Genomic DNA, 14,102 nt, shown 5'->3' with positions numbered 1-14,102 from the left:
TTATGCAACGCTGACGCCGGATACTGTGCAAGACAAGGCTGTACAGGGCCGTATCCAAGTTATGGATACGCACATCAACTTCCCGATTGAGAGGACTACGGAGAGGAGCTGGAGATGAAGATCTCCATATCTCTCTTAGAACAAGCTTCTGCTGGCCGGACCCACATGTCGGGGTCCAGCTCGGTGTAAGCTCCCCCCTTGGACTATAAAAGGGAGGGTGTACACGTTAGAAAAGCGGGGTTCCAACATCCAAGGTTAGACACAAGCACAAGACCAGACTAAGTTCTACCCAAGGCTCTCACAGTCAATACAATACCATAGTGGACGTAGGGTATTACGCTCCGGCGGCCCGAACCACTCTAAAATCTTCGTGTCCTTCCTGTGTTCATCCGCACACCGATCGAGCGCTCCTAAGTCTCCTCCAAACCCATCCTTAACTAAGGTTAGGCGGGTGCTTTCCGCCACCCGGCTGGAGAATTCCTCCGACATTTGGCGCGCCAGGTAGGGGGGCCTAGGTTTGGTTCGCGTTTGATCAAAGTGCAAGGCCGCGATGGCGCAGGAAAACGGTCACCATGACCTCCTGATTGGGGAAGAGGTGGCGTCCACGGCGCCACACGCCTCTCGCCGTCTCGCCTCCAGAGCGGCTCCGCGTGTTGCCCCACCATGTGCGGCGGAGCGGGTCTCAGTGGCCCAATCGGTGCCCGCACCGAGCGGGCCCTCATGGCAGCCTGGGAGTTGCTCCGCAACCCCCCTGGAGAGGCGGCTTCGCCAGACGCGCACAGGCAATGGCGTGACGACGTCGACCGTCTCCTCAACCTGGCACAGGCTTCCCCAGGCTCTGCGGGGGGTCTGTTTCCAGGCAGCGCCGTTGCCAGGGCGGCGCATCCGGTTCGGTGCACTCACCGTCCGTAAGGAGTGCACGGACCGAAGACCTCCGGGCGGAGCTCAACCGCAGGCATGCGGGAGAGGATGCCAGGGTCTCTATCGAGCGAGCGCGCAACCGACGGCTCAATATTGAGGCTCGGGACCTTGCGCCCGAGCTCAATGCGGCTGCGGCCAGGCCGCAAGGACTCCCTCAGGCACCGGTGTCGGGCGTGGGCTGCGCAGCGCTCGCAGACCACCTTCGCGCGGTCGCCTGGCCGTCCAAGTTTCGGCCCCACCTGCCGGAAAAATATGACGGCTCCACCAACCCGTCAGAGTTCCTGCAGGTCTACATCACCGCCATCACGGCGGCCGGAGGTAACGAAGCCGTCATGGCCAGTTACTTTCATGTAGCCTTGACCGGGCCAGCCCGGACCTGGCTCATGAATCTTACCCCGGGAACCATCCAGTCCTGGGGTGAGCTCTGCGCACAGTTCACGGCGAACTTCGCCAGTGCGTACCAACAGCATGGCGTGGAGGCCCACCTTCACGCCGTGAGGCAACAACCCGGGGAAACCCTCCGGGCCTTCATCTCCCGCTTCACCAAGGTACGTGGAACTATCCCACATATCTCCGATGCATCTATCATCACGGCCTTCCGACAGGGAGTCCGGGACGAGAAGATGCTAGAGAAGCTGGCGACCCACCAAGTGGAAGCCGTCACCACCCTGTTCGCTCTGGCGGACAAGTGCGCCCGGGCTGCAGAAGGCCATGCATGGCACTCTGCAACCCAGGCAGGTCCCGCTCAGATGAGTGGACCCAGTGTCGCTGCCCCCGGCAGTGGCAAGAAGAAGAACAAGAAGAACCGTGGCTTCGACAAGTCACGGATTGGGGGTCCGGCCGTTGCAGCTGCGACGACCGGGGGCCAGAACTCCCGTGGCAAGCGCCCGCGACAGCAGCGCACCGACCCCGGGTCGTGCCCTGTTCATCCGGGGGCTCGCCACAGCGCCACCGAGTGCCGCGAGATCCAGAAGCTCGCGGAGCGCCTCAGCAAGAGGCGAGACCAAGCCTCCAAGGAAGGCTCCTCCCCTCTGCGCCGGTCCGGCAAGGAGAAAGCCTCTGATGCCGACGCGGCTGCGACTGAGAGGGAGTTGGGGTATCAAACCCCCAACAAAGACCTCAAGGGACTTTTCCAGCAGTCCGATTCCGAGTCCGGCGGGGACGAGCGCCGCAAGAAGCTGTACGTTATGTACGGCGGCAGTTCAGAGCTCGTCTCCCGGCGGGACGTCAAGGCGCTTCGCCGCGAGGTCCTCTCGGTGAAGCCAGGGGTGCCGAGAGCGGCGCCCCATCAGCGGTGGAATGGCACTACCATCTCCTTTGGGCCATCTGATTGCCCAGAGAACATGGCGGGCGCCGGAGTGCTGCCGCTCATTACAGCACCCACCATCGCCAATGTTCGCCTTCACCATGTGCTGATCGACGGAGGCGCCGGCCTCAGCGTCATCAGCTATGCAGCGTTCAAGCACCTGCAGATCCCGGAGTCCAAGCTGGCTCCATCACGCCCATTCTCAGGAGTGGGCCCGGATCCCGTGTACCCGGTGGGAACCGTCACCCTACCGGTTACATTCAGGACAGAGGACAACTTCCGTACCGAGAACGTGCAGTTCGAGGTTGCGGAAGTTAACCTCCCCTTCAACGCCATCATCGGCAGACCGGCTCTGTACCGGTTCATGGCCGTTGCCCACTACGGGTACCTGGTCCTGCAGATGCCTTCTCCGGCAGGCGTCCTCACCGTCCAGAGCGATCGTGCCGCTGCTGTTGTGGCGGTCGAAAAGCTCCATGCACTGGCTACAGGGCTTGCCCCTGTAGTTGGCGCCCAGGGGTCCGACCCCTCAACCTCACGTGCCAAGGTTCCGGCCAAGGCACCGAGGGTCTGTCCGTCTGACACGGACAACTTTCCCGTGAAGACCATCCAGGTCGGAGTGGAGACCTCCGAGACCACCCGCATTAGTGGCAACCTGGGGGAGAAATAGGAAAGCGCGCTCATCGCCTTCCTCCGGGCAAATGTTGATGTGTTCGCCTGGGAACCGTCACAAATGCCCGGGATTCCCAGGGAGGTAATTGAGCATCATCTGAAGATCCACCCTGACGCCAGGCCGGTCCAGCAGAAGCCACGCAAGCAGTCCATTGAGCAGCAAAACTTCATCCGTGAAGAGGTCCGCAAGCTGCTGCAGGCTGGCTTTATCCAGGAGGTCTACCATCCTGTATGGTTGGCCAACCCAGTTGTGGTCCCAAAGGCCAACGGGAAGTTTCGGATGTGCATCGACTACACCAATCTTAATAAGGCATGTCCAAAAGACCCTTATCCACTCCCGCGTATAGATCAGATTGTAGACTCCACCTCCGGGTGTGATTTGCTGTCCTTCATAGATGCCTATTCTGGTTTCCATCAAATCAAAATGGCTAGAGATGATAGGAAGCATACAGCTTTTGTAACAGTGGATGGTCTTTATTATTATATAGTGATGCCTTATGGATTGCTCAATGCTCTACCCACCTTTGCTCGTGCAATGGATATCACTCTAGGTGATTTGGTTAGAGATATAGTAGAGGTGTATGTCGATGACATCGTAGTCAAGACTAGAGAGTCGTGTTCTCTATTAAAAAATTTAGCTCGAGTTTTTGACAAGTTACGGGCGACCTCCACCAAGCTTAACCCCGAGAAGTGCGTCTTTGGCGTATCGGCGGGGAAGCTCCTTGGTTTCCTAGTCTCCCACCGGGGAATCGAAGCCAACCCGGATAAGGTTCGGGCAATCGAGGCAATGAGACCCCCCGCGCGCCTCAAGGATGTACAGAGGTTGATGGGGTCCCTGGCAGCTCTCAGCCACTTCATTTCGAGGCTGGCGGAGAGGGCACTTCCCTTCTTCAAGTTGATGAGGGGGTTCGGCCCATTCACATGGACCGAAGAGGCAGAGTGTGCTTTCCAAGAGATGAAGCAGTACCTTACCTCCTTGCCGGTCCTGGTCGCGCCGGACCCAGGTGAGATACTGTTTCTTTATCTTGCAGCAACGACCGAAGTGATCAGCATGGTGCTGGTCACCGAGAGGTCCGAGCCTCTCTCGCAGGGGGGCCCCGCGGACCACCCTACAGGAGAAGGAGGACCGGCCCCCACCACTCCAGTAACCAGCCCTACTTCGGAGGGTCCGGCCGGGTCCCGACCCGGACAAGCGCTCAGCAGCCTGGGGGCCGACGGGTGCCCAGCTGGAGCCGAAGGGTCTAACCCACCTGGCAGAGTCAGGACCATCCAGAAGCCGGTCTACTATGTCAGTGAGGTCCTTCACGAGGCAAAGGCCAGGTATCCTGAGACGCATAAGCTTCTTTATGCCATACTCGTTGCGTCCAGGAAACTCCGCCATTATTTTTAGGCCCACAAGATTGTGGTGGTAACCTCCTACCCTTTGAGGGCCATCCTCCACAACTCTAACGCCACAGGCAATATCGCCAAGTGGGTAGCTGAGCTTGCTGGATTCCAACTTGACTTCCAGCCGCGCCACGCCGTCAAGAGTCAGGTCCTAGCTGACTTCGTGGCAGAATGGACACCTGCGCCAAGCGCCTCTGGGGGTCCGGACCATGGGACGGACCCCCCACGTCCGGAAGCCAGGGCCCCGGTGTTCACCGGACCCCACTGGACCCTCTTCTTTGACAGGTCCACCCGCAGCAAGAGGGCCGGGGCTGGCGTGGTCCTCATCGACCCACAAGGCGAGCAATTAAAGTATATGGTGCACCTCAATTTTGAGGCCACCAACAACATGGCGGAGTATGAGGCCTTAATCTTTGGGCTCACGGCGGCACTGTCCCTGGGGGTTCGGGAGATCCTGGTCAAAGGGGACTCCTAACTCATCATCAAGCAAGTCCGGGGGGAGTGTTGCTGCAACAACCCCCAGCTCGCAGCCTACCTCATTTATGTGAAGAGGCTGGAGAAGGACTTCGATGTGCTGGAACTGCAACATGTTCCACGCGAAGGCAACACAGCAGCTGATGCACTCTCCGCGAGCGCATCGACTCAGGCACCCGTGCCTGAGGGCGTCTTCCAGAGGCGTCTGTTGAAGCCTTCCGCCCAGCCTGCCGACCTGGGCGATGGGGGTCGGAATAGCACCTCGAAGCTAGCGGTCCCGGCGGCGCTCCATCCGTGGTGCCCGCCAAGGGTCGTGTGCTCCCTTGAGGGTCCCGAAGACCTCAGGGAGCCACGCCCGATTTCTCAGGAAGGTCCTGATGCATGGATCTCCAGGGTCCGGGACTACCTGAAAGATAATTTCCTTCCTGAAGATCATGCAACTGCTGAGCGCATTGTCCGGATGGCTAAGCGATACACAGTGGTAGAGGGGGATCTCTACCGCCGTGACGCCAACGGCATCCTCATGCGGTGCATCACCCAGGAAGAGGGCCGCGACTTGCTCGCGGAGATCCATGGAGGCGACTGCGGAAGCCACTCTTCATCCCGCACGCTGGTTGGTAAAGCCTTTCGGCATGGTTTTTACTGGCCGACAGCGCTCTAGGATGCAGCTGACTTGGTAAGGTCCTGCAAAGCGTGTCAGTTCCATGCAAAGCAGATACACACTCCAGCTCAGGCACTGCAGATGATTCCTCCCTCTTGGCCCTTCGCTGTATGGGGGTTGGATATCTTGGGACCTTTCCCTAGGGCCGTCGGCGGGTACTGGTACCTTTATGTCGCCATTGACAAGTTCACCAAATGGCCGGAGGCAACCCCTGTGGTCAACATCACCAAGGCGTCGGCAACTGCTTTCCTCAGGTCGATTGTGTGCCGGTTCGGGGTCCCGAACCGGGTCATTACTGACAATGGGACTCAGTTCACAAGCCAATACTTCCAAGAGTACTGTGAGGATATGGGCATCCAGCTCTGTTTTGCCTCAGTGGCGCATCCCAGGAGCAATGGCCAAGTAGAGCGGGCCAACGCTGAGATCCTCAGAGGACTCAAGATCCGGACCTACTGTGATCTCGAGAAGCATGGCGCAAGGTGGATCGAAGAGCTTCCGAGTGTATTATGGGGGAACCGGACCACACCCAGCCGCGCGACAGGGGAAACCCCTTTCTTCCTGGTCTATGGGGCCGAAGCGTGCCTTCCCCCAGAGATCACCATGGGCTCTCTTCGAGTCCGGTCTTTTGATGAAGATTTGCAGGAACTGCAGCGTCGCCAAGACGTGGACCTCGTCGATGAGAGCAGATGGCGAGCAGCAGTCCGAAATGCACGGTACAACCAAGCGCTCCGGCGCTACCACCAACGGTTCATGCGAAGTAGGGAGCTCCGGGTCGGAGACCTAGTCCTAAGGCGAATCCTGAATCGGGAAGGCATGCACAAGCTCTCCCCCAGCTGGGAGGGGCCCTACAAAGTGACCAAGGTGTGCCGACCCGGATCTGTTCGCCTGGCTGCGGAGGATGGAATGCAACTACCCAATCCATGGAACATTGAGCACCTCCGTAAGTTCTATCCCTAGGACCTGGTTGAGAGGAAATTTTTTCTTTGTAATTGGTAGCATTGCCGTGCGGACCAGGGCGGTAGAGGTCCGCCCTCGTAAACCCGGCCCCTGGTGTACATCGCACAACTCTTCTGTACCAATTCATTTAAGGGGAAATTTGTTCTCAAATGCGTCCTTGAACTCTATGCGATTCTAAGTTTTTTCGCTTCTTGTTACGCTAACCCCCCACATGGTTTTTCGCGTCTGTGCCGTTCGAAGGCCCTACCAAAGCTGCTACACTATGTCTCTGCCTGGGACCCCTGTCTCGTGGAAGAAAAGGAACCGGACACCCGGGAACTGGCTTCAGGGAGACGTGCTCGTTCTTTGCTGGGGTCCAGGGCTGTGTAGCCGCTTAGCCTGGTTCCGTACCCTAAGCCTACACGCCCTGCCCCCTAGGACGGGTACCGTTGTACCTTGAACAATGGACCCGGGGGCCGGGACCCCTTAGATTCCCGAACTGTGGCTCCGGTGCTCTGACTCGTTATGCAACGCAGTAGGCCTTCGCTGGCTGGACCGGGACCTCGTGGGGACGTCTACTAAGCGTCGATCTGAGTCACGTGCAGGACCTCGCTTTTATGGCAGCTAGTCCCGATTTATCGCGACTACCTCCCAGGCGGCCACGGGACCTCGGTGTGTCCAACAGCACTTTGCAGATCAACAGTCAGGGAAACAGCTAAGTTTTTCGCGAAAAGTAGACACATCAAATACTTAAACGCATTACTAATAATGTGCACAACATTTTAAAGTTATCTTACAATAACAAAAGTTATGTTACAAAAGAAATAACAAAAAAGATACTAGCACTACTGCTCTGGTGGTCCAGAGACACTCCCGCTCTCTGCAGGTTCGGGACGACGCCGGAGGCGGGTCGCGACCATGTCCGCCGCCTCTTGGACCCCTTCTCGCGCGGCGGCTGCGGTCGCCCGGAGGGGTCCGACCATGACAGGATTCAGCTGGATTGAGGGGTCATGGCTCCGGAAGCTGGTGAGGATGTACTCGGCCATCCCCCTAGCAACTATTCGCCCCTCTGTCTCCAGGAGATCCTGCATCCCGGCCCCCGCATCCTGTAGCCGCCTGGCGGTGGTGTCCAGCAGTTGAAGCACGGCGCTAAATGGCGAAGGAGCCTCCGGTACCCAGATGGGGTTGGCTCCGAGTGCCTCTAGCAGAGCGTTCACCGTGCCAACCCATCTTGTTAACCAGCCGGAGCCGGCGCGCTGCTCCTCCAGGAGCTCCTCCACCTTGGCCTCCCTCTCCTGGAGCGCAGCCTCGCGTTCCTGGAGCCTTCGGTTCCCGGCTGCCAGTTCCTCCTCCATGGCCTCTTCCCGTTTTTGGAGCTCCTGGAGCCGGGCCACCTCCTCTGCTTCACGGGCGGCTAGCCATTCTTCTTTCTTTGCTGCTGCCACCGCCAAATCTGCGAGGGCGGCCTTTTCCGCCTCGACCGCTACTGACGCCTTCTTGGCCTGGGCCGCCAGCTCCTGGGCGACCCGCTCCCTGTCTGCTAACGCCACCTTCATCTCCTCCACGGCGATCAGCCCCTCAAGGGCTTCCGTTTCCCGCCGCCTGGCCGCCTTCTCCCGCTGGAGCGCCGCCGCCTCTCGGACGCGAGCTTGCTCCAGCTCCTCCTGCAGAAGCTCGCGCCCATGCACGAGCTTGGCGCGCTCCTCGGCGTAGCGGGCAGAGACGGAGTTGATGCGGTCACCCAGGCGAACCTCCCAGTCGGAGAGTCGGTGGCGTTCTGCCTCCAGCTTCTCCCACTCCCGGCACATGTTAGCCTCTAGCTCCTGCTGAGCTTGGTGGCATTTGGCTATGAGCCGGGGGAGAGGGACCTCCACTGTGCTTGGGAGGAGGCGCCTCCCTAGCACCACCTCCGGTTCCTCCTCCTCTGCCGGTGGGGAGACGCTGCTGCCAACTTCGGCGACCCCTGGTGCCGCCTCCTCCGCCTCTTCCGCTACCTCCGGTGCCGCCACCTCTGTTGCCTCCGGCGCTGCAGCCTCCGCCATGGCAGCGGCCCCCTCAGCCGCCGGCTCGGCTGGTGAGGGCCCGGCCTCATCACCTGAAGCTGCGGCCGCTGCCTCCATAGCAGCAGCGGCCTTGGTGGCCTCCTCCTGGGGGGCAGCTTCGGGTCGTGGCGGGGTGGAGGCATCCGGCTCCGGGCCCATGGGTCCGGTAGCTTCTGGAGCTGCTTCGGGTGGGGGACCTGCTGGGGATGGCGCCGAGGGTCCCAACGCTGGCTGGGGGCCGGTCCCCCCAGTTGGTACGTCTGAAGATTGCGGCCTGCCGTATCACCTATATGGTTAAGGACCGGAAGCCAAGAAAGGAAATGAAAAACCTTGACAAATTTACTTACGGGAAGTCGCACCACTCCCATCTGCCCCGGGCGGCTGGGGGAACCTTCCTCCCTGCCGAGGACCCCCCGGACCTTTGGGGAGCGTCCCCGGCCTTTGAGCCCCCTGGCGGCAGCGATGGGGACTGTGGCCTGACCTCGGACGGTGGTGGTGGTGTCGCGGGCCGCCGTTCTGGTGGTGGTGGCGGTGGAGTCTGTCGTCTCGGGGGAGACCGGTGTTGCGGTGGAGGAGGTGCAGCCCCGCTCTGCTCCTCCGCCCCCGCGGTCTTCTGGCGCTTGGGCGCCGGCTCCCCGACCAAGGAGCCATCGCCTCGCTGGAGCCTCCGGGATTTGCTCCCTTCGGGTTGGCTGCTCCGAGCCGGTGCTGGCCCCTGGGCCTCACCGTGTCCTTCTATCGGGGGAGCACCAGCGTTGCCCTTCTGCCGGTGCTCTGGCACCGGCGCCTTCTCCTTCCCTTTCCCGCTGGGGGCCGGACCTCTGGGTCCCGGCCCCCCGGGATCGTCGTTGGTGTATTGCTGGCGGTCCGGCGTGGTGCCAGGGATCTAGAGCCCGCGGTTAGGGTCGCCCCCCAGTTGCCGGACCGCCAGGCCGCCCTCGTCCAGGGTCAGCATCGACGCCAGGACCGAAGACCGCAGTGCCTGGTCCTCGCACAGGGCCTTCACCCCGCTCGGGAGGACCAGGGACTCGGGAATGAACGCCTCGCCGGTCACCGCCCAGACCGCCGCCTCCAGTTCCGCCCTGGTGAAGTCACCGCCGGGCCCGCGCGCGATCCTGCAGCAGTCGTTAAGCCCCGTGTACACGTAGGCCATCCGGGACCGCTGCTGCAGGGGGGCGATTCGCCGCTTCAGGAAGTCGCCCAGCACCATCATAGAAGTCAGGCCGCCCCTTGCCAGCTTCTTGATCCGGTACAGCACCGGGTCGAGCTCCAAAGGTATTGTCGGCCTGGCCTTCCAAGTGCTCCGGTCGCTCTGGGGGCCCCCCGTCGGCAGTTCCAGGCGGTCGTGGGGGTCGGTTACCGCAATGACCCAGCCTTCACGCCAGTCCTCCCACTTGGAGCTGGAGAAGGCGGCGATGTAAGAGCCCGCCATCCCGTGCCGGAGCTGGAAGTAATAAGCGCCAATCTTGCCGCGCTTCTTCCCGGTCCCGACCAGGGAATAGAAATGTTTGAAGATGGTGGTGTAGGGTCGCACCCCCACGAACATCTCCATAAGGTGGGCGAAGACCACTGCGAGGAGGATGGAATGGGGGTGAGATGATGAAGTTGGAGGCCGAACTCCTCCAGGAGCAGGAGGAAGAAGGAGGAGATCGGAGGAACCAACCCGCACAAAATGTACGAATTGAAAAGGACGAACTCCCCCGCAGCAAACTTGCGGAGGGGGATCTTGCCGGCCCTGACCTTCCCGGCGTTCGCCGGAGCGGTCCACCCCATGAGGCGCCGCACCGCGTACAACTGATCCTGGCTCTGGAAGCGACGCGGGAAAGGAAGTGTAGCCATGGTGTTTGTTGGGTATGGATTGCAAAGGAGAAGGGAAGAGAAGGGAGCCGAGCGCAAGGATGCCAATCACGAGAAGGGATGCGGAGACGAAGGGGCGCTACGGCGTCTGTTGTTGGCGAGAGCGAAAAGGTAGCCGCTCCCTTCGGCGCATACCTTTTATGCAAAAGGCCGCTGCCTTCTCGCGCCCACGACGACCGAGGAGAAGCCGAACGGTTGCCTGCACCAGGCCCGCTCCTCTCATACCCTTTGACCGGTGGGCCCGGGCCCACCAGTCAGAGGCGTGACTGCTGGGGGTATAGGGGAAAGGCGGAATCCGAACCGCCCAGGCCGCTGGACGGGCTCGAATAAGACAAGAATCTGAACCGCCTGACGCGTGTGCCGCGGGCGCGGGACGGGCCCCTCGGGGATCCCACTTTGGGCGAAAGGACATCCATGCCCTTACCCGGCGGGAACGAGCTGTCCACCCGGCGCGAAGCTGGGATTTGGCCCCACCTGCGGGTTCATCCCTCACCCAAGGTGGGCCCGGGAGCCTCTGTCGGTACATACAGACAGGGGTACCTCCTGCTAGGGTGTCCAGGCCCCTGGCGTCTCGTAATCCATAACCCCCTCCTCTCCCGCTGGGTGATGTGGCATGCGACCCGGGCCTGACAGCTGGGGCCACGGTCTCCGGACCCTCCCCGAGCTCTGGGAAGCCCGGGGCCCCTGTGCACCAAGGAGGGCAGGACAGCTTTCGGGTTGCCCCCACGGCCCCGGACCCCCCAGGGGGTCCGAGGCCGCTACGTGTGATAACCGGACCATCACGGGCCAGGCTCCCTCAACTGGACTCGAAGGGCCCGGACTCCCCTTTCCCCGGGGAGGGGTCCGGTGCCGCCACGTGCCGCTTGACAGAGGGAGCGGGACTGGCTCTGCCGCGTACCTGCGGCTGGAGGCCCTTCGCGAGTCACCAGCCCACCTACCAGCATTAAATGCGGTAGCTGAGCCGGGCGCGCCCAAGTCAAAAGGTGCGGCCTGCCACTGACACACGGGGCAGGTAAGCTGACACCACGGTAAGCCCGCCTGATCTGAAGGCGGCGCGTCATATCACCGTGCACAGTGCTTGGACTGTGTACAGTCCTGTCACGGCGCTGCACGCGTGATGATGGTCTGTAATAGGCAAAGCCAAGACGTGCGCTGTAACAGTGCACACGCACCGGGTCAGCGCTGCTTCACCGCCTGACGGGAGGTCCCGTCCTAACAGTGACAGCATGGCTTCACTGTTATGCAACGCTGACGCCGGATACTGTGCAAGATAAGGCTGTACAGGGCCGTATCCAAGTTATGGATACGCACATCAACTTCCCGATTGAGAGGACTACGGAGAGGAGCTGGAGATGAAGATCTCCATATCTCTCTTAGAACAAGCTTCTGCTGGCCAGACCCACATGTCGGGGTCCAGCTCGGTGTAAGCTCCCCCCTTGGACTATAAAAGGGAGGGTGTACACGTTAGAAAAGCGGGGTTCCAACATCCTAGGTTAGACACAAGCACAAGACCAGACTAAGTTCTACCCAAGGCTCTCACAGTCAATACAATACCATAGTGGACGTAGGGTATTACGCTCCGGCGGCCCGAACCACTCTAAAATCTTCGTGTCCTTCCTGTGTTCATCCGCACACCGATCGAGCGCTCCTAAGTATCCTCCAAACCCATCCTTAACTAAGGTTAGGCGGGTGCTTTCCGCCACCCGGCTGGAGAATTCCTCCGACAGAGAAGGTGGAGCAAAATCAGCAGACACACGCTGTTCCAAACCAAGTGTGTCATTAAAGAGCGTTCCTGTTGTATGATTATTGATGGAGGTAGCTGCAACAATTTGGCTAGTAGCAAAATAGTGGAGAAACTTGCACTCAGCACCAAACCACACCCATATTTGTATCTCATTCAATGGCTAAACAACAGTGGTAAGGCTAAGGTAACGAGGCTGGTGCGCATTAATTTTGCAATCGGATCATATCATGATGTTGTTGAGTGCGATGTTGTACCTATGCAAGCTTGTCATATTCTGCTCGGTAGACCTTGGCAATTTGATACGGATTGTGTGCATCATGATAGATCAAATCAGTTTTCTCTCTTGCACCATGATAAGAAAATTGTGTTGCTTTCTATGTCTCCTGAAGCTATTGTGCGTGATGATATTGCTAGAGCTGCCAAAGCTAAAAGTGAGAACAATAAAATTGTCAAGTTGGTTGCTAATAAGCAAGACGAGATACGATTGAAAGGAACTTGCTTGCTTGCTACTAAATCTGATATTAATGACTTCATTGCTACCACTTCTGTTGCCTATACTTTGGTGTGCAAAGAGGCAACATATCAGGTGCAAACCAGGGTATCCATGCAAACTCCGTGCAAACCAACTAACAAAAATCACAAAAAAATCTCAAAAATAATTATGTATATACTTCATAGCCTTCCTTACCACTGTATAAAATTTCAATTTCAAATTCATCATATGTTAAGAGATACAAAAAAGAGAAAGTTTTAAGAGTTTTCTCTTTTATTTATCTCTCAGAATTTTCTCTTTTTAGTATCTCTTAACATATGATGAATTTGAACTTGAAATTTTATACAGTGGTAGAGTAGTCTATGAAGTATATACATAATTTTTTTGAGAATTTTTTGCGACTTTTGTTAGTTGGTTTGCACGGAGTTTGCACGGATACCCTGATTTGCACCTGATATGTTGCCGTGCAAAGATGCTTTGATTTCCATCCATGATATATAGCACTCCTTGCCCCCTGCTATCGCTAACATTTTGTAGGAGTATTCTGATGTGTTTTCAAGTGAAATATCAGCGGGGCTGCCACCAATACGAGGGATTGAGCACTAAATTGATCTAATTCCAGGTGCATTGTTGCCCAACCGTGCGCCGTACAGGATCAATCCGGAAGAAACGAAAGAGATTCAGCAACAAGAGCAAGAACTACTCAACAAAGGTTATGTATGTGAGTCCCTTAGTCCTTGTGCTGTTCCGGTTATTTTAGTCCCCAACAAAGATGGAACGTGGCGTATGTGTGTTGATTGTAGAGCTATTAATAATATCACAATTCGATATCGACATCCTATTCCATATTTGGATGATATGTTTGATGAATTGAGTGGTGCTGTTGTGTTTAGCAAAGTTGATTTGCGTAGTGGGTACCACCAGATTCGTATAAAATTGGAAGATGAATGAAAAACTGCTTTCAAAACTAAGTTCGGGTTATATGAGTGGCTAGTCATGCCTTTTGGGTTAACTAATGCACCTAGTACCTTCATGCGATTAATGAACGAGGTTGTGCTTTCATTGGAAAATTTGTTGTTGTCTACTTTGATGATATATTGATTTACAGCAAAACCATGGAGGCACATCTTGATCATTTATGTGCTGTTTTTAATGCTTTACGTGATGCATGTTTATTTGGTAACCTTGAGAAGTGCGTATTTTTCACAGATCGAATATCTTTTCTTGGCTATGTCGTTACTCCACAGGGAATTGAAGTTGATCAAGCCAAGGTGGAAGCTATTCAGGGATGGCCTGTACCAAAGACCATCACACAGGTGCGGAGTTTTCTACGACTTGCTGGGTTCTATCGTCGCTTTGTGAAGGATTTCAGCACCATTGCGGCACCGTTGAATGCGCTTACGAAGAAGGGGGTGCCTTTTTCTTGGGGCACCACACAAGAGAATGCATTCACCATGTTGAAAGATAAGTTGACACATGCACCTCTCCTCCAACTTCCTGATTTTAATAAGACCTTTGAGCTTGAATGTGATGCTACTGAAATTGGTTTGGGTGGTGCTTTGTTATAAGATGGTAAACATGTTGCATATTTTAGTGAGAAATTGAGTACACCT

Source organism: Panicum hallii, chromosome 4 (genome assembly GCF_002211085.1).
Source record: "Panicum hallii strain FIL2 chromosome 4, PHallii_v3.1, whole genome shotgun sequence".
In the NCBI taxonomy this organism is placed as follows: Eukaryota; Viridiplantae; Streptophyta; class Magnoliopsida; order Poales; family Poaceae; genus Panicum; species Panicum hallii.
The sequence above is the reverse complement of the archived record's forward strand: the minus strand, read 5'-3'. Positions refer to the sequence as shown.